This window comes from Myotis nattereri (assembly GCF_964212035.1).
Source record: "Myotis nattereri genome assembly, chromosome: 7".
In the NCBI taxonomy this organism is placed as follows: domain Eukaryota; kingdom Metazoa; phylum Chordata; class Mammalia; order Chiroptera; family Vespertilionidae; genus Myotis; species Myotis nattereri.
In genome coordinates this window covers 94,024,334-94,043,782 of record NC_138082.1, presented here as the reverse complement: position 1 = coordinate 94,043,782, position 19,449 = coordinate 94,024,334, and positions in this window count along the sequence as shown.

The window sequence follows — 19,449 nt, the reverse complement described above, 5'->3', positions numbered from 1 at the left end:
CAAAAAAAAAGGAGTGCAAAAATGAAATTGGGAAAAAGGATGGGGGAAAATAAAAGAGAGAAAAGAAAAGAAAAAAAAAGAGTGAAAAGAGAGAATGAAGTGGAAGAGGGGAAGAGACTATTTATATGAGGAGAAAACTCCTATAGAACCGCCACTAATCCCAACAAATTCCAGCAACAGCTCCCTGGAAATGAATGCAAACTAGAAACAACCAATAATATCAAGAGAGGCAAGGGAAAACAGAAGCACAAAAATAACCTGGGGGGATGGGTGGAGGGAGGGGAAAAAACAGCAGAAAAAAGTAAAAAGAAAAAGCAAAACAGCCTCACAACCAGTCCTAAAACACACACACACACAGACACACACACAAAAACAAGCAACAACAACAACAAAAAATATACTCAACAATCAAGCAAACAGCAACAAAACAATAGAAAGATAAAAGAAGAAAAAAAGAAAAAATTTTTGGATAGTGAAGAAAGATAAGGGGTATGCGTATAAGATTTAGAGCAGTGGATTGGAAATTGGATATATAAGTAGGGTGAAATTTTGACAGGAGATAAACAGAAGGAATAGGGAAAATCTAAAGCAGGAATAGGATAAGAGAAACAGGACAACAAGAGGGGAAAAGTGAGGGAGAGAGTTTTAGCATAGAGGTAAAATTGAGGTAGGGAAAATTGTTGCTAAAGGAACGATGAAAATAGAATGGAGAACAGTAATCCCAAAATAAAATAAAGAGAAAATAAAATGGCACTTTAAAAAATGGTAAAATGGTAGCAGTAATAATACTGGTTAAAAATAAGAAGGTAGTAATTAAAAAGGTAAAGTCAGGTGATGGAAAAAGAAGAAAGAAAAAAAAAATTGGTTTCTTAGTTAAAAGGTGAAAAAAGAAAAAAAAATTGCAGTAGTGAAGTTCCTTCGGTTCTTCTACTCATCTGTCTGGCTCACCTTAGTCCTGCATTCAGGAGAGTGTTGAATTTCCCTGCGATACCCTGTTCCTCTGTGTTGTAAACCACAGTCCTTATTTTAAAGCAGGCCGTATTTGTTTCCCAGACTGCCTTATTTTGTGTTTAGCAAAGAATCAGTTTGTGGCTCAGCCTCTGGGTGGCAGTGTTCTGTGGTTGGCCTCTGAGGCTATACGGCTTATCTATCGCTGGGATTGCGACCAGTCGTTCTGACGTCAGGCTGAAACTGGCTCTCCAACATCCCCCGAGGGGTCCCAGATTGTGAGAGGGCACAGGCCAGGCCAAGGAACCCCATTGGTGCATGATCGGGGCTGAGGAGGGACGCAGGAGGGCTTCAGAGCATGTCTGGCCCTTCTCAGTCAGTTCTGATCGGCTGGACCCCAGCAGCAAGCTAACCTACTGGTTGAAGCATCTGCCCCCTGGTGGTCAGTGCACATCATATTGAATGGTTGAGCATCCTTAGCATATCATTAGCACATTATGCTTTGATTGGTTGAACAGACAACTAGATGACTGGACACTTAGTATATTAGGCTTTTATTATATAGAATATCTGCTATGACTCCCAGGCATGGTAGGGTATTCTTATGTAATAGATATTCTGTGGTTTCCGGTGGTGCAGACTCCTTAATCCCTGGAGCTAGGTGCTCCAGCAATGCCCCTTGTGTGGGTTATGTGGGCCCTCCTGTTTTAATTGAGTACTGATTGCTATTGTCCCATTTGCACATGGGATCAACCCTCAGGCTTGCTGACTATAAGGCTCAACTCTAAACATGGCATTCAGGCTACTGTGCAGGTCCTGACCACATGAGGTAGAATTCGCCTCTCCATGGTCTGGTGCTTGCCAAGATCTCTTGTGAAGTGTATGATCCTGCTCTGATGTTGTCTGAAGCTGGCCACTGGGTCTGTTGGCTCTGGGTCTCTTGGAAGGATTCTGATGCAGGCCATGGGCAACCAATTTGGAGCTATCAGTGATCCACAATGTGTGGTTTCCTTGCTGGGCCTGTTTCTACACAGGAAGGACCAAGATGTGTACCAAGGCTGGCCTTTACCAGCACTGGGCCCAGGGCAGGTTAGAAAAAGTCCCAAGGGACCCTGAGATCTGCCTCCACCTGCCTTTGACTGCCAGCTGCCTGTTAGGCTCAGTCACAGAAAGAGCTTCTCCAGTACTTGAGTTGCATGAGTTAGGTTCTAGGCGAGTCACCAGGTACAGGTGATCGATTTTCACCAGATAGATACAGGTTCAAACTAAATGTCAGTGCCACTCAGCAAATGTCCCAGGTATAACTAGTCTTGCTGCTGCCCATTGCATGCTCTCACACCTTTTTGGGGAGTGGGGGGTCCCAGGGAGTCTGGATGAGGGCAGCAGAGTTTATCAGGCCCAAACAGACCAAGATTTGGCCATGTAAAGGGAGGGCTCTGCCCCAGTCCTAGAATCACTCAAATCAGGCTGCCTGATTCTGCTGAAAGGAAATGGAGCTCAACAGGGTGGGACCCCTGGGAGTTGGGAGGTTGAGGCTAGTGAATCTCCCATGTGAGGGAGGTGCCAGTCAGGCTTTGGGAAAGGTAGGGGTGTGGCCTCCCCTTTGCCCAAGAGCCACACAACTTGGTCTGTCCCAAATTTTGCTCCAACCTTGGCAGGGTGGAGCCACTGCCAGTTGAGTGGGTGAGTCCACCAGAAGCCCAGAGGGTGGAGCTAGCGGATCTCCACTGAGGGGAATGTGCCAGTCAAGTTCACTGGAAATTGGGGAAATAGTACTCATACCAAAGGCACACAACTCAGTCACTGACATCCTCTGAGTCTTCCCAGAACTCTACAACTTGGCCAAGGCAGCTGACTTCCCAGCAAGGTGTAAGCTTTCGGGGGGCGGGGGGGCGGCGCGGTGGAGGGAAAGGAGTCCAGAGGTGGGGCTATAGCTTTCCCCAGGGCTTATGCTGCACAAAAGGAGTGCTTCACCCCCAAAAATGGTGTCTGTGGTATGGAAGATTGGGATCCTGGTGGCTGTTCCTTCAGCCCTCTCCCAGAGTCACAAACCCCAGACTCTCCTCACATGACTCCAGTCCACTCTGCCCTCCTGACGGGGCCCAGGGAAAGTGGCTGAGAATGAAATTGTGTGTGTTAGCCCTTTAAGAGTGAAACTGTATCTCTAGAAGACTCCTGTCTCTCCCCGGCAGGCAAAAACCCCACTGTTTTTTACAGTCAGTTGTCATATGGGTGACTCTTTCCAGCTCTGGTGGTCTGGGTTGGGGAGCCCAGCTTTGGAGTTGAGGCCACTTGCTTCTCAGGGGGAACCCCCCCCACAGCTCAGATATACTTCCAGAGCCTAAACCAGCACCTGTGCATGTGGGGCAATCTTTTTGCATCCCCATCCTTCCTAAAGTATCGATGAGGCTTCTATAAATCCTTCTTCAGTTGGCTATTCAGCATGATTGTTCTATGATTTGGTGGAAATTCCAGTTCGGTCCTGGAAGAAGATGAATGTTGAGAAATGTCTTTTGGCTGAAGCCTTCTCCACATTTGTTGCATATGTACACTGGTTTCCAATATGAGTCCACATGTACCATGAGATTTCCCTTCTATGAAGTCTCTCCCACATTCACTGTATATAAAGGGTTTCTCTCCTGCATTATATTCTGATGTATTTTTTATTTTCATTTACAGTTGACATTTAATGTTATATTTGTTTCAGGCGTACAACCTAGTGGTTAGACATTTATATATCTTACAAAGTGACCACCTCCCTCCATAAATCTAGTATCAATCTGACACCATACATATATATTACAATAGTATTCACTATATTCCCTAGGGCGGTGGACGGCAAACCGCAGCTTGCGAGCCACATGCAGCTCTTTGGCCCCTTGAGTGTGGCTCTTCCACAAAATACCACGTGCGGGCGTGCACGTACAGTGCGATTGAAACTTCATGGCCCATGCACAGAAGTCAGTTTTTGGCCTGGGTAAGTCTATTTTGAAGAAGTGGCGTTAGAAGAAGTGGGGGGTGGATGTATAGAGAGGATGAACAAAAGGAGATAGACGAAACAAGTATACAAGACAAGTGTGGATGGGAGAGTTGGAAGGGGTTGACCTCAGCGAACATACCTCAATCAGATTGAGGACATTTTAGCGAAGGCCAGCTTAGGAGTACCCTAATTAAGTTAATAACAATGTACCTACCTATATAGTTTAAGTTTAAAAAATTTGGCTCTCAAAAGAAATTTCAATCGTTGTACTGTTTATATTTGGCTCTGTTGACTAATGAGTTTGCCGACCACTGCCCTAGGCTGTACTTGACATACTCATGACTATCTTTTCCATCCCCAGGGGATCGGGCCTAAGCTGGCAGTCAGACATCCCTCTGGAAGCCCAGGAGCCCTCGGGCGATGTCCCCAAGGAAATAGGGAGCAGGCCTAAGCCACAGTCGGACATCCTTAGTTCTGCTGAGGAAGTGGGAGAGGCTCCTGCCACTGCCACTGCACCTGCAGCCATCAGCCCAGCTTGTGGCTGAGCAAGCAGAGCTCCCCCTGTGGGAGTGCACTGACCACCAGGGGGCAGCTCCTGCATTGAATGTCTGCCCCCTGGTGCTCAGTGCATGTGATAGCAACCTGTCATTCCCAGTGTTCCTCAGTTAAGGTCAATTTGTATATTACCCTTTTATTATATAGGATTTATTTTATAAAATTAAATCTTTATTGTTGAAAGTATTACATATGTCCCCCTTTCTCCTCCATTGACCCCTTCTAGCCTACCACTTCCCCACCCGCAACCCAGGCCTTCACCAACCTATTGTCTGTGTCTATGGGTTATGCATATATGCATACAAGTTCTTTGATCTCCACCCACCCACAGTGGAGCACCGCTCAGCTGACGGGTGCCAGACACCGGGCTCATGGCTGGCAAGCACCACTATGGTGGCACAAGCCTCTCATGATCAGGACTGACTGGGCACGAGCCCACGGCAGGCACAGAGGGCTGGGATGAGTGGGAGCAGCACGATGCCAAGCCTGGGCTTGGGCTCCTCCCTAGCCACTTGCCGCTTTGAGTACGACTATATCCCCCAAGGGGTTCCGGATTGCGAGAGGGTGCAAAGAAGGTCACTAGATAATACTAAAAGGATAGAGCCAACAAGAAAATATAAACCTTATAAACATATAGAAACCCAGCATAGGGGCAGGTAAATATATGTTTTAAACTTTTGGAGGATTTTAGGGGAGAGATCAATAACAACACAGTCATATTAAGGGACTTTGACACCCCATTGTCATAACTGGATAGATCTTCCAGACAAATATTCAAGGAAACAGTGACCTTAAATGACACACTAGATCAGATGGATTTGATTGATATTTACAGAACATTTCATAACAAAATGGCAACACATGGAACATTCTCAAAGATAGATCATATGTTAGAACACAAAATAAGTATCAACAAATTCAAGAACATTAAAATCATATCAAGCATCCTTTCAGATCACAATGGCATGAAACTAGAAATCAACTACAATAAAAATAATCTTAAAAACATTCAGAGAAACCAAGATGGCAGCCTGGGTAAACACTGGAGATTGCTGCCTCACACAATCACTTCAAAAATCCACCTAAAAGACAGAACAGACTTCATACAGAACCACAGGAAGGCTGGCTGAGTGAAAATTCTACAACTAGAAGGAAAGAGAAAAGCATACCGAGACTCAGAGGAGGTGTGGTGTGGAAGTAAAGTACAGAGGTACGGAGGCGCACGCGGAGAGGGCTGGCGGCTGAGGACATGGTTGTCTTTTTCAATCAGGAGGGAGTCTCAAGCTCTGAGCTCCAGTTCCGGGCAAGTCTGGGGACCCAGACTCATATGGGAGAAAATGGACTGTCTGGCATCGGTTGGAACTTGAGGGCAGCTTTCTCTCGGGGGCGCTTGCAGCGATTGTTGGGACACTGAGAAGCAGGGCCACTGAGGGCAGGACTGAGAGCAGACATAACTGCTCGCTTGCTCGGCCCTGTTGATTACCTGGGACCCTGCCCCGCCCAAGCTGTGCATGAAGGCTTTTGCATATGAAAGGCCTGGCCCTTTACAATCTGATAATTACCTAACAAACTGCAGCTGGCCCAAGGCCCCAGGGCAACTTGCATTGCATCACAGCTGGCTTCTGCTGGATAGCCTCAGGCAGAGGCTAGATTAGCACCTCCTTTGAGATCTAGGAGCCAGTGTGCCCGGTGGTCAGAGTGGGACCATCCAGATTGCAGTTCCTCGGACCCATAAAGGACACACTCAGGGGGCAGACTCAGTGAGCACCAAAGCCCCACTGAAGCAAGTCTTTCCCCGAAGGGGTGTCTCCAGCACAGAAGTCCTCCCACTGCAGACACAGCTGATTCTCACAGCCAATTGACCTGGAGGTCAATCCCTCCCAGAGTTACCTACAACAATCAAGGCTTAACTACAACAAGACTGTGCACAAAGCCCACAAAGGGGTGCACCAAGAGTGTCCACCTCAGGTAATTGGGGAGGCTGAGCCACTGGGCCCTATAGGACACCTAGCAGAGAAAGTCACTCGATCAACACAGGGAAGTGTAAAAAATGCGGAGACAAAGAAACAGGACACAAATGACAGAAATGGAGGAAAGCAAACTACTAGATATAGAGTTCAAAACCACACTTTTAAGGTTTTTCAAGAATTTTCTAGAAACTGCCGATAAACTTAGTGAGACCCTCAAGAAATCTAATGAGACCCTCAAGGTTGTGATAAAGGACCAACTAGAAATTAAGCATACACTGACTGAAATAAAGAATATTATACAGACCCCCAACAGCAGACGAGAGGATCACAAGAATCAAGTCAAAGATTTGAAATATGAAGAAGCAAAAAACACCCAACCGGAAAAGCAAAATGAAAAAAGAATCCAAAAATAGGAAGATAGTGTCTTGAGAAAGAAAAACAAAGTTGGAGGGACCACAATACCAGATTTCAATTTATACTACAAAGCCATTGTAAACAAGATAGCCTGGAATTGGCACAAGAACAGGCATATAGATCAATGGAACAGAACAGAGACCCCAGAAATCGACCCAAGCCATTATGCCCAATTAATATTTGACAAAGGAGGCAAGAGCATACAAAGGAGTAAAGACAGTCTCTTCAGTAAATGGTGTTGCGCCTAGCCAGTTTGGTTCAGTGGACAGAGTGTCCGCCTGCAGACTGAAGGGTCCCAGGTTCGATTCTGGTCAAGGGCACATACCTCAGTTGCAGTCTACCAGCCCTGGTTGGGGGCATGCGGGAGGAAACCAATCGATGTGTCTCTCGCATCGGTGTTTCTCTCTGTGTCTCTCTCTCCCTTCCACTTTCTCTAAAAATCAATGGAAAAAGATATCTTTGGGTGAGAATTAAAAAAATAATAAAAAAATAAAAGTCTTTTAAAAAATAAAAATTAAATGGTGGCGTGAAAATTGGACAGGTACATGCAAAAAAAAAAATGAAAGTAGACCACCAATTGACACCATACACAATAATAAAAGATTTAAATGTTACTCACAAAACCATAAAATCCTATAAGAAACTATAGGCAGTAAAATCTCAGACATCTCATGTAGCAGTATATTCATCAATACATTTCATAGGGCAAGAGGAACAAAGGAACAATAAACAAATGGAACGACATCAAACTCAAAAGCTTCTGCACAGTGAAGGAAACCCCCACCACCAACAAAAAGATGGGAGCCCACTGTACAGGAGAACATATTCGCTAATGATGCATTTGGTGAATGGTTAATTTCCAAAATATACAAAGAACTCATACAATTCAGCATTAGGAAGACAAACAACCCAATTAAAAAATGGGTAAAGGGCCCTATCCGGCTTGGCTCAGTGGATAGAGCGTCAGCCTGCGAATTGAAGGGTCCCAGGTTTGATTCCGGCCAAGGGCACATGCCTGGTTGCGGGCTCAATCCTCAATAGGGGGTGTGTGCAGGAGGCAGCTGATCAATGATTCTCTCTCATCATTGATGTTTCTATCTCTCTCTCCTTCTCCCTTCCTCTCTGAAATCAATAAAGAAATATATTTTTTTAAAAAAAATAAAAAATGGGTAAAGGGCCTGAATAGACACTTTCCAAAGAGGACACACAGAAGGCCAAGAGACATGGAAAAATGCTCAAAGTCACTAATCATCAGAGAGATGCAAATTAAAACGACAAGGAGGTATCAGCGAACACCTGTCAGAATGGCTACTGGCAACAAATCAACAAACAAGTACTGGTGAGGATGTGGAGAAAAGGGAACCTTAGTACACTGTTGGTGGGAATGCAGACTGGTGCAGCCACTGTGGAAACAGTATAGAGTTTTGTCAAAACCTTAAAATTGGCGCAGCCAGTGTTGTTCAATGGTTGAGCATTGACCCATGAACCAGGAGGTCACAGTTTGATTACCTCGTCAGGGCACATGATGGGTTTCAGGCTCAATCCCCAGTAGGGGGATAGTTGGAGGCAGGTGATTGATGACTCTTTCTCATCATTGATGTTTCTTTCTCTATTTCCCACTCTCTTCCTCTCCCTGAAATTACAACAACAACAACAACAACAACAACAAAACAACTTAAAAATGAACTGCCGTTTGTCCCACTTCTGGGAATATATCCTAGGAATCCTGTAATACCAATCAGAAAGAACATACACACCTCTATGTTCAAAGCAGAGTTGCTTACAATAGCTAAGATCTGGAAACAGCCCAAGTGCCCATCAGCAGATGAGTGGATAAAAAATTGGTGATACATTTACACAATGGAATATTATCTATATATATAAAAGCCTAAGCGGCCATTGGACCAGTCGACTGGTCAACCGGTCAACCAGTCACTATGATGCACACTGACCACCAGGGGGCAGACGCTCAATGCAGGAGTGTGCTTTTGACCAGTGTGCTCCCACAGCAGAAGCGCCGCTCAGCTGACCAATAGGTGCCAGACGCAGGGCTCATGGCTGGCCGCCTTAGCCTGGAGACCACAGCAGAGAAGCAATGAGCCTACCGAGCAGCGGTGGCAGCTGGCACAGCGGGGCCAGGATGAGCAGGGGTGGCAGGCGGCGTTGGGCTGCTGGGTGTGGCCCGATCCCCACAGGCCACGCCAAGGGACGCTACCAGTGCACAAATCCATGCACCAGGCATTTTATATTTAATAAATATTTGAATTGATGAACTCAATCACTTCTAAAAATCACCAAGACCACTAATGAAATACTTTGTTTGCTTAAGACTAAGTCCTGCCCTAGCTGGCTTGGCTCAGTAGATAGAGCGTCGGCCTGCAGACTGAACAGTCCCGGGTTCGATTCTGGCCAAGGGCACACGCCTGGGTTGCAGGCTCGATCCGCAGTGGGGGGTGTGCAGGAGGCAGCCAATCTATGATTCTCTCTCATCATTGATGTTTCTATCTCTCTCTCTCCTTCTCCCTTTCTCTCTGAAATCAATAAAGAAATATATTAAAAAAAAAAAAAGACTAAGTCCTACTGACTTGCATGTAAAAATATATTCCAGATCGGCCAGTGTGGCTCAGTGGTTGAGTGTTGACCCATGCACCAAGAGGTCAACAGTTTGATTCCTGATCAGGGCACATACCCAGGTTTTGGGCTTGATCCCCAGCAGAAAGGCATGTACAAGAGGCAGCTAATCAATGTTGATGTCCCTCATCGATGTTTCTCTCTCTCTTTCTCTCTCTCTCCCCCCCCCACATACCTCTTTCTGAAATCAATAAAAACATATTAAATATATATAGATATGTTTTTTCATTACAAAGAATCAACATAATTTCTGACAGTAACTCTCCTTTTATGTTTCCACATAAAAACATAAGATAAAATTGACACAACTGCTAATAGTCTAATAAAGCTTTTCCTTACATTTATATGTATTATAAAATGATTGTGTATTTATGCATAAAGATGCAAAAAACAGACACTACAAAACCGAAGAAGTGAAGAGCAGTATCTTACTAAGAAAGGAAATTAAGCCCCATCTCCCCAGATATTTAGGCCTAGAAGAAGATTATATTGCATCTATAACAGTGATGTTCCCAAATCTTTTAAAATATAAAAATTAACCCCTTTTTAATTCTTATTATAAACTAGAGGTCAGTGCACTGATTCGTGCATGGTGGGGTTCCTTGGCCTGGCCTGCACCCTATCACAATCTGGGACCCCTCAGGGGATGTTGGAGAACCAGTTTTGGCCCGGTCCCCACAGGCCAGGCCAAAGGACCCAAATCCGTGCACCAGGCCTCTAGTGCAGCTATAAAAAAGAAGGATCTCTTACCCTTTGCAACAGCATGGACAGACCAGGAGATTATTATGCTAAGTGAAATAAGCCAGTCAGAGAAAGGCAAGTATCACATGGTCTCACTCATATGTAGAATCTGTTGAATGAAATAAGCTGATGAACAAAAAAGATCTGGAGACATTGAAGCATGGAACATACTGACTTTTTTCAGAGGAAAGGGGGAGGGGTGGAAAGAGATGAACCAATCTACACTAATAAAAGAAACATGCAAATTGATGTCACACTGCTATGCCCACCAGCCAATCAGATGAGTATGCAAATTAACCCAACAAAGATGGCAGTTAATTTGCATACAGAGGCGTGGATCTAAGACTAAAGACAACTAGAAGGAAGCCCAGCGCCGCAGAAGGGAGCGGAGCTGCGGAGAAGCAAGCGGGCGGGGGAGGCAGGAGGGAAGCTTTGCTCCGGCCACAGGAAGCCCTATTCTTGCAGGAATCTTCCTGCAACAGGCCTCTAGTGGACTTATAAGCGCATATGCATAACCCATGGACATAGACAATAGTGCATGGAAAGGGTCCATGGAGGGACAAAAGGGACATCTATAATACTTTCAATGATAAAGATAGATTTTAAAAAAGAAAAATATCATATGATCTCACTTACATGTGGACTCTAATGAACAAAGTAAACTGACAAATGAAATAGGACCAGAAGCATGGAAACATGGAAGAGACTGACGAATCTCATAGGGAGGGGGGTGGCGAAGGGAAGAGACTAAACAAAGGACATATATTCATGTATGTGTAACCCGTGAACACAGACAACAGTGGGAAAGGTCTGGGCGAGTTGGGGCTGTGTGGAGGGGAGAAAAGAGGTGGCACCCGGGGACACCTGTAACACTGTCAGCAATAATCTTTTTGCTAATCTCCACCCGAGGATATTTTTCCATTGGTTTTTAGAGAGAGTGGAAGGGAGAGGGAGAGACAGAAAGAGAAACATGGATGTGAGAGAGACACGATTGGTTGCCTCCCACATGCATGCACCCGGACCAGAGCCGGGGATCCAGCCCTCCACCGAGGTCCAGGCCCTTGACCAGAATCGAACTTGGGACCCTTCAGTCCACAGGGCGGCGCTCTTGTCACCGAGCCACAGCAGCTCGAGCAACAACACGTTTTTAAAAATTTATTTACTGCAGTAAGCTCTGCAGGGTTCTTTATCTTATAGATTGTGCTCTGGCTAAGTAAAGTTACATCTGATTTTATACCTTTTCTCTGTGCAAACGTCATGATTTTGCCATAACAGAAAATGCGTTCTGCCTTGATGGACAGAATGTTAAAATGCTGTTCCCCATGCTTTCATTTGCACGTCTTTAGCGGATGCTCCACCTTTTCAGACCCCGCGGGCTGGACCGCGGACTCCTCTTCCGCTGCGCCTGTAACCCCGTCCGTCCGTCCGCGCGGGCAGGGCGTCCGGGTGTGGCTGCCGGCCCGGCGGCCGCGAGCGCGGACAGCACGCACCGAGACCACGGCCCGGGCGGGCAGCGGCGGGAGGGCACCGGCCGCCCGCCCGCCGCGTCCGCGCGAAGGCCTCCCCCGCCCCGGCCGAGCCGCCCTCCTCGCCTCTGAACAGCGGCCGAGGCGGAGCGCCTGCAGTCAATTTCTGTTCAGAAACCTCAGGCGCCTGGGCCGATGCGCTGCGGCCCCAGACGCGGGAGAGGCCACCCGGCGCCGTTGAAAACGCTTCGGCTTCTACACCCCGCTCACCGCCCGCCATTGACTTCAGAGCTCATTGTGCCATTTGGGCTGGGACTGTGCCCTGGCGCCGGCCGGCCGGCCATCGCGCCCCCCGACCCCCGCCCCCGCCTAGCTCCCACGGTTAGCCTTCCTGGAGGGGCTGCGTGATTGCTGTGAAAGGGCCAGGCCAGCAGCTCAGGAAACATCTGCCATTGACAAGATAGTTGGTTTCTCAGTGACCAGGAGGCCGCGCAGAGACCCAGGACCGAGCAAGGGCTCAGGAGGGAGACCAGGCAAGAGACGGGATTGTGACCTCCAGGGTGAGGCAGGAAGAGGGGCTGCCGGAACCAGCCTGGTCTCCGGGTAGTCAAGGCTGGTGGGAGCAGAGAGGCCTTGTCCACACACCAGAATGGCCACAGGCCGAGCAGGGAGGAGCCTAATTGGAATGTCCAAGGACTCTGAGCCTGGGAATCCTCAACAGACCAACATACCAGGAGCAAATGCAAGGACACATGGTACACTGTGCCCGTCAGCGGCCAGTGGGATTGATGTCACTGAGGGCACGAAGACTTCTTTGTGTAAATGGTGTAAAAGTAGGTTACTGCCCAGCTAGTTTGCTGGAGTAGGTTGGAGGGAGAAGAAGTCTGCTGGAGAGAGCAGCTGGGATGGAGGAAGAAGAAGTCTGCTGGACAGAGCAGCTGGGATGGAGGGAGAAGAAGTCTACTGGAGAGAGCAGCTGGGATGGAGGGAGAAGAAGTCTACTGGAGAGAGCAGATGGGATGGGGGGAGAAGAAGTCTGCTGGAGAGAGCATTTCGGATGGGGGGAGAAGAAGTCTGCTGGACAGAGCAGCTGGAATGGGGGGAGAAGAAGTCTGCTGGAGAGAGCAGCTGGGATGGGGGGAGAAGAAGTCTGCTGGACAGAGCAGCTGGAATGGGGGGAGAAGAAGTCTGCTGGACAGAGCAGCTGGGATGGAGGGAGAAGAAGTCTGCTGGAGAGAGCAGGTGGAATGGAGGGAGAAGAAGCCTGCTGGACAGAGCAGCTGGGATGGAGGGAGAAGAAGTCTGCTGGAGGGAGCAGCTGGGATGGAGGGAGAAGAAGTCTGCAGGAGACAGCAGCTGGGATGGAGGGAGAAGAAGTCTGCTGGAGAGAGCAGCTGGGATGGAGGGAGAAGAAGTCTGCTGGAGAGAGCAGCTGGGATGGAGGGAGAAGAAGTCTGCTGGAGAGAGCAGCTGGGATGGAGGGAGAAGAAGTCTGCTGGAGAGAGCAGCTGGGATGGAGGGAGAAGAAGTCTGCTGGACAGAGCAGCTGGGATGGAGGGAGAAGAAGTCTGCTGGATAGAGCAGCTGGGTTGGAGGGAGAAGAAGTCTGCTGGATAGAGCAGCTGGGATGGGGGGAAAAGAAGTCTGCTGGGGAGAGCAGCTGGGATGGAGGGAGAAGAAGTCTGCTGGAGAGAGCAGCTGGGATGGAGGGAGTAGAAGTCTGCTGGAGAGAGCAGCTGGAATGGGGGGAGAAGAAGTCTGCTGGAAAGAGCAGCTGGGATGGGGGAAGAAGAAGTCTGCTGGAGAGAGCAGCTGGGATGGAGGGAGAAGAAGTCTGCTGGAGAGAGCAGCTGGGATGGAGGGAGAAGAAGTCTGCTGGGGAGAGCAGCTGGGATGGAGGGAGAAGAAGTCTGCTGGAGAGAGCAGCTGGGATGGAGGGAGAAGAAGTCTGCTGGAGAGAGCAGCTGGAATGGGGGGAGAAGAAGTCTGCTGGAAAGAGCAGCTGGGATGGGGGGAGAAGAAGTCTGCTGGAAAGAGCAGCTGGGATGGGGGAAGAAGAAGTCTGCTGGAGAGAGCAGCTGGGATGGAGGGAGAAGAAGTCTGCTGGAGAGAGCAGATGGGATGGGGGAAGAAGAAGTCTGCTGGAGAGAGTAGCTGGGATGAGGGCAGAAGAAGTCTGCTGGAGAGAGCAGCTGGGTTGAGGGGAGAAGAAGTCTGCTGGAGAGAACAGCTGGGATGGAGGGAGAAGAAGTCTGCTGGATAGAGCAGCTGGGATGGAGGGAGATGAAGTCTGCTGGAGAGAACAGCTGGGATGGAGGGAGAAGTCTGCTGGAGAGAGCAGCTGGGATGGAGGGAGAAGAAGTCTGCTGGAGAGAGCAGCTGGGATGAAGGGAGAAGGAGTCTGCTGGACTGAGCAGCTGGGATGGGGGGAGAAAAAGTCTGCTGGAGAGAGCAGCTGGGATGGAGGGAGAAGATGTCTGCTGGAGAGAGTAGCTGGGATGGAGAGAGAAGAAGTCTGCTGGACAGAGCATCTGGGATGAGGGGAGAAGAAGTCTGCTGGAGAGAGCAGCTGGGATGTGGGAGAAAAAGTCTGCTGGAGAGAGCAGCTGGGATGAAGGGAGAAGAAGTCTGCTGGACAGAGCAGCTGGGATGGGGGGAGAAAACGTCTGCTGGACAGAGCAGCTGGGATGGAGGGAGAAGAAGTCTGCTGGAGAGAGCATCTGGGATGAGGGGAGAAGAAGTCTGCTGGAGAGAGTAGCTGGGATGGAGGGAGAAGAAGTCTGCTGGAGAGAGCAGCTGGGATGGGGGGAGAAGTCTGCTGGACAGAGCAGCTGGGATGGGGAGAGAAGAAGTCTGCTGGACAGAGCAGCTGGGATGGGGGGAGAAGAAGTCTGCTGGCGAGAGCAGCTGGGATGGGGGAAGAAGAAGTCTGCTGGACAGAGCAGCGGGATGGAGGGAGAAGAAGTCTGCTGGAGAGAGCAGCTGGGATGGGGGAAAAGAAGTCTGCTGGCGAGAGCAGCTGGGATGGAGAGATGGGAGAAGCTGCTGAGCTGGAGCTCAGGTGCCGCTACGATGTAGGTGGTGAGTGTAGGAGGCAGCATGTGGCTGCTCAGCTGAAGCTGTGTGTTTGGGAAGGATGGTGCTTCATGGGCAATAGAAATGCTCACCAGCCGGTGTTCGCTGCCTGCCTGCATGGACTTGGCTGTGGAGACTGTTCTGTCTGAGGGCTGTTTGGCCACTGGCTCCTGCAATAAGGCCTCATCCTTATACACCCACAGCCTCTCGTGGCTTCTCTGACTAAGACCCAGCGTCCTAGGAAGTCCAGCCCCAGGCAGAGGGGCTCAAACCTGTCACCTGTGACTGTGAGCAGAGGACAGAGCAGGAACTGGGCTCTTGGACCAAGTTCCCACAGTCAGCACAGTGGGCCAGTTGGAGCAGGACATGCCTGGGAACAGTTGGATGGGAGGGTTGGGAGGATCCGTGGACGCACCGCCACTCGGACCAGGCAGCCCGGCTGGGCGGTGCTCTTGCTACTGGCCCTGACAAAGGCTAAGCAGGCTAAGGATTGGGAAATGGAAATAATTTCAGCAGATGAAGGTGTAGGGGCCACCTACTACTTTTTGGATGTTAAGTTACATATTAGAGTGCTGGGAGCAGGCCGCGGCACTGCCAGATGAGTTGGGAATATGTTGGTCTTTCATGGTAGACAGAGTGGGCAGTTCATGGCAGGAGTCTCTGGAGAAACCCTTTGCAAGAGCAGAGGTGCCCTCAGGAAACACCCGTTTCTGTAGTCACCAGACTGTTTCCTAAAGAAAAGGAACCTTCTAGCCCTTGGATCTAAAGCTGGCGATCAAAGCTTGTTTACAGCAGAGCAGTTTGAATGTAAGCATCAGTTTCAAATATAAGATTTTGCTTATATTTTAGTTCTAAACTTAAAGTATTGATGGAAATCAGTGAAAAACCGTGTGTATAATGTGCTAGTAATTCTGTAACGGCAGTTTCTCGCCTTGCTTTATACATTACAATCAAAAGAGGAGACGTAAGTGGGTTACATGAACTCCATTGGTGACAGATTAGGGAGGTGGGAGAAAGCAAAGAGGGGGAGAACCTCTGGGATTGGATAAAAAGTAAAATGATGGACACATACTTCCTTTACATGAGTGGGTGCAAGATAGTTAACAGCCAGCAATGAACTCACTAACCATGAGGGGGTTTGTGGTGTCCACAGAGCAGTGCCTGAGCTTTGAGGGGTTTGGGAAAAGGAAAATCATGTTGACATTCCAACTATTAGTATATGTTATGGTAGATGCAAAAGGACAATAGACAGGCTCAGTTAAGGTAAAGGTCGACCTTGTCAGGAAAGATGCTGGCCTAGGACATGACTACCCACCATAAACTGCTTTTTAGTTTAAAAAGTTTTCATTTCAGACCATCCTTTGTTGTTACTTTAGGTCTCTGAGTTTGCAAGGCTGCCACGCAGGCCACCCCTGAGCTTGTCAGGTTAGCATGTGGCCCCTTTTGTACACACACTGTACATCCTATTCAAAAGAACAATATTTAAAACATAAAATGAAAGGACTGGTGGTTATTGTGCCAGGAAGCCCAAACCCTGAATGTCAGGCTTTGTCATCACCATCAGAAATCGGTCCCGCTGAGCCACAGAAGGCAGGCCCAGCATCTGGTCCTTGGGAACAGCCTGCAGGAGCAGCCTTGCACCTGGCCTGCCACTGTTGCCGCAGCTGAGAAGGCCAGCTCCCCACTTCACAGCAGAGGCCCAGGGACCTCGGGGACATAGAGCAAATCAGAGCAATGGTTATGGATTGAAATTTTATAGGAGGAAGTTCTTGTTCTCAGGGGACACACACTGAAGTGTTTTAGGACGAAGCATCTTGATGCCTGAACTTACTTTCCAATGGTCCAGGGAGAAAATGCGTGTACACAAACACAATCACACACATAGGAGGGCTGTGTGAGGGCACAAAGAACACAGTGTTAAAATGTGTTAAGTATAGGTGGTGAGCTATAGCTGTTCATTGCACAACGCTTCCAAATCTTGGGGAAGATTAAATATTTCTAAATTAAAAGTTGAGAAAAGTGCTGAAACCGGTTTGGCTCAGTGGATAGAGCGTCGGCCTGCGGACTGGAGGGCCCCAGGTTCGATTTCGGTCGGGGGCATGTGCCTGGGCTGTGGGCACATCCCCAATAGGAGATGTGCAGGAGGCGGCTGATCGATGTTTCTCTCTCATCGATGTTTCTAACTATCTCTCTCCCTTCCTCTCTGTAAAAAATCAATAAAATATATTTTTTTAAAAAGTTGAGAAAAGGAATAATATATTAAAGTGTTTCTAGCCCTAGCCAGTTTGGCTCAGTGGATAGAGCGTCAGCCTGTGGACTGAAGGGTCCCAGGTTTGATTCTGGTCAAGGGCTCAATACCCAGTAGGGGGCGTGCAGGAGGCAGCCAATCAATGATTCTCTCTCATGAGGTTTCTCTCTCCCTCTCCCTTCTTTTCTAAAAGCAATAAAAATATATAAAAGATAAAATAAAAAGATAAAGTGTTTCTAAAAAAATCAGCTTAAAGAAAAAAAAATTATGTAGAGCCTTGTTTATTCCTACATAGTAGCCTACGTGCTATAAATACATAGATTTGTCCCTGACTGGTTGCTTTCTAGATGTACCCACTGCACCTGATGCCAAAGACTGGAGTGCCTATTAAGAGAGTACTTGGGGAGAAACCAAGATGGCAGCATAGGTAAACACTGGAAAATATTGCCTCCAACAACAACTTCAAAAATACAACTAAAAGACAAAACAGATATCATCCAGAACCACAGGAAGGCTGGCTGAGTGGAAATTCTACAACTAGAAGGAAAGAGAAAAGCACACTGAGACTCAGAGGAGCTGCGGAAGTAAAGTGCAGAGGTACAGAGGTGCACGCGGCAAGGGCTGGCAAATGAGGACATGGCTGTCTTTTTGAATCAGGAGGGAGTCACAAACTCCCGACTGCTCTGAACTCCAGTTCCAGGTGAGTCTCTGGGGACCCAGACTCATTCGGGGAGAAACTGGACTGTCTGGCATCGGTTGGAACTCGAGGGTGGCTTTCTCTCAGAGTTGCTTGCAGCGATTACCAGGACATTGAGACGCGGGGCCTCTTAGGGCAGGACTGAGGATCAGCCATAGCTACTTGCTCCACCCTGTTGATACCCTGAGACCCCGCCCCACCCAGGCTGTGACAGAGGCTTTTGCATATGAATGCCCTGGCACTTTGCAATCTGAAAATTACCTAACAAACTGCAGCTGGGCCGGACAGACCCAGAACTTCCAAGGGAAGGCCCAAGGCCCCCACAGCAGCTTGCATTGCTTCACAGCTGGGCCTCATCTGGGCACCTCAAAACCCCAAACAAGGAAGGGGAATCTGCAGATCTCTTCGTAGCTCCTGCTGGGTAGCCTCAGGCAGAGGCTACGTTAGTACCTCCTTAGATCCAAGAGCCAGTGTACCCAGTGGTCAGAGTGGGACCATCCAGATTACAACTCCTCAAATCCATAAGGGACACACTCAGGGGGCAGACTCAGTGAGCACCAAAGCCTCACTGAAGCAAGTCTTGCCCCATAAGGGTGTCTTCAGCACAGAAGTTCTCCCACCTTAGACACAGCTGATTCTCACAGCCAATTGGCCTGGAGGTCAATTCCTCCCAGTGATCCCTATAATAATCAAGGCTTAACTACAACAAGACTGTGCACAAAGCCCACAAAGGGGTGCACCAAGAGTGTCCACCTCAGGTAATTGTGGAGGCTGAACCACTGGGCCCTATAGGACACCTAGCACACAAAGCCACTCTACCAACACAGGGAAGCATAAAAAATGCGGAGACAAAGAAACAGGTCACAAATGACAGAAATGGAGGAAAGCAAACGACTGGATATAGAGTTCAAAACCATACTTTTAAGGTTTTTCAAGAATTTTCTAGAAACCGCCGATAAATTTAGTGAGACCCTAGAGGATATGAAAAAAAGACCAACTAGAAATTAAGCATACACTGACTCAAATAAAGAATAATATACAGAGATCCAACAGCAGACAAAAGGATCCCAAGAATCAAGCCAAAGATTTGAAATACAAAGTAGCAAAAAATACCCAACCGGAAAAGCAAAATGAAAAAAGAATCCAAAAAAATGAAGATAGTGTAAGGAGCCTCTGGGACAACTTTAAGCCCACCAACATCCAAATTATAGGGGTGCCAGAAGAAGAGAGAGAGCAAGATATTAAAAACCTACTTGAAGAAATAATGACAGAAAACTTCCCCTACCTGGTGAAAGAAATAGACTTATAAGTCCAGGATGCACAGAGAACCCCAAACAAAAGGAATCCAAAGAGGACCACACCAAGACACATCATAATTAAAAATGCCAAGAGCAAAAGACAAAGAGAGAATCTTAAAAGCAGCAAGAGAAAGAAAGTCAGTTACCTACAAGGGAGTACCCATACGACTGTCAGCTGATTTCTCAACAGAAACTATGCAGGCCAGAAGGGAGTGGCAAGAAATATTCAAAGTGATGAATAGCAAGAACCTACAACCAAGATTACTTTATCCAGCAAAGCTATCATTCAGAATTGAAGGTCAGATAAAGAGCTTCACAGATAAGAAAAAGCTAAAGGAGTTCATCACCACCAAACCAGTATTATAAAATGCTGAAAGGTATTCTTTAAGAAAAGGAAGAAGAAAAAGGTAAAGATACAAATTATGA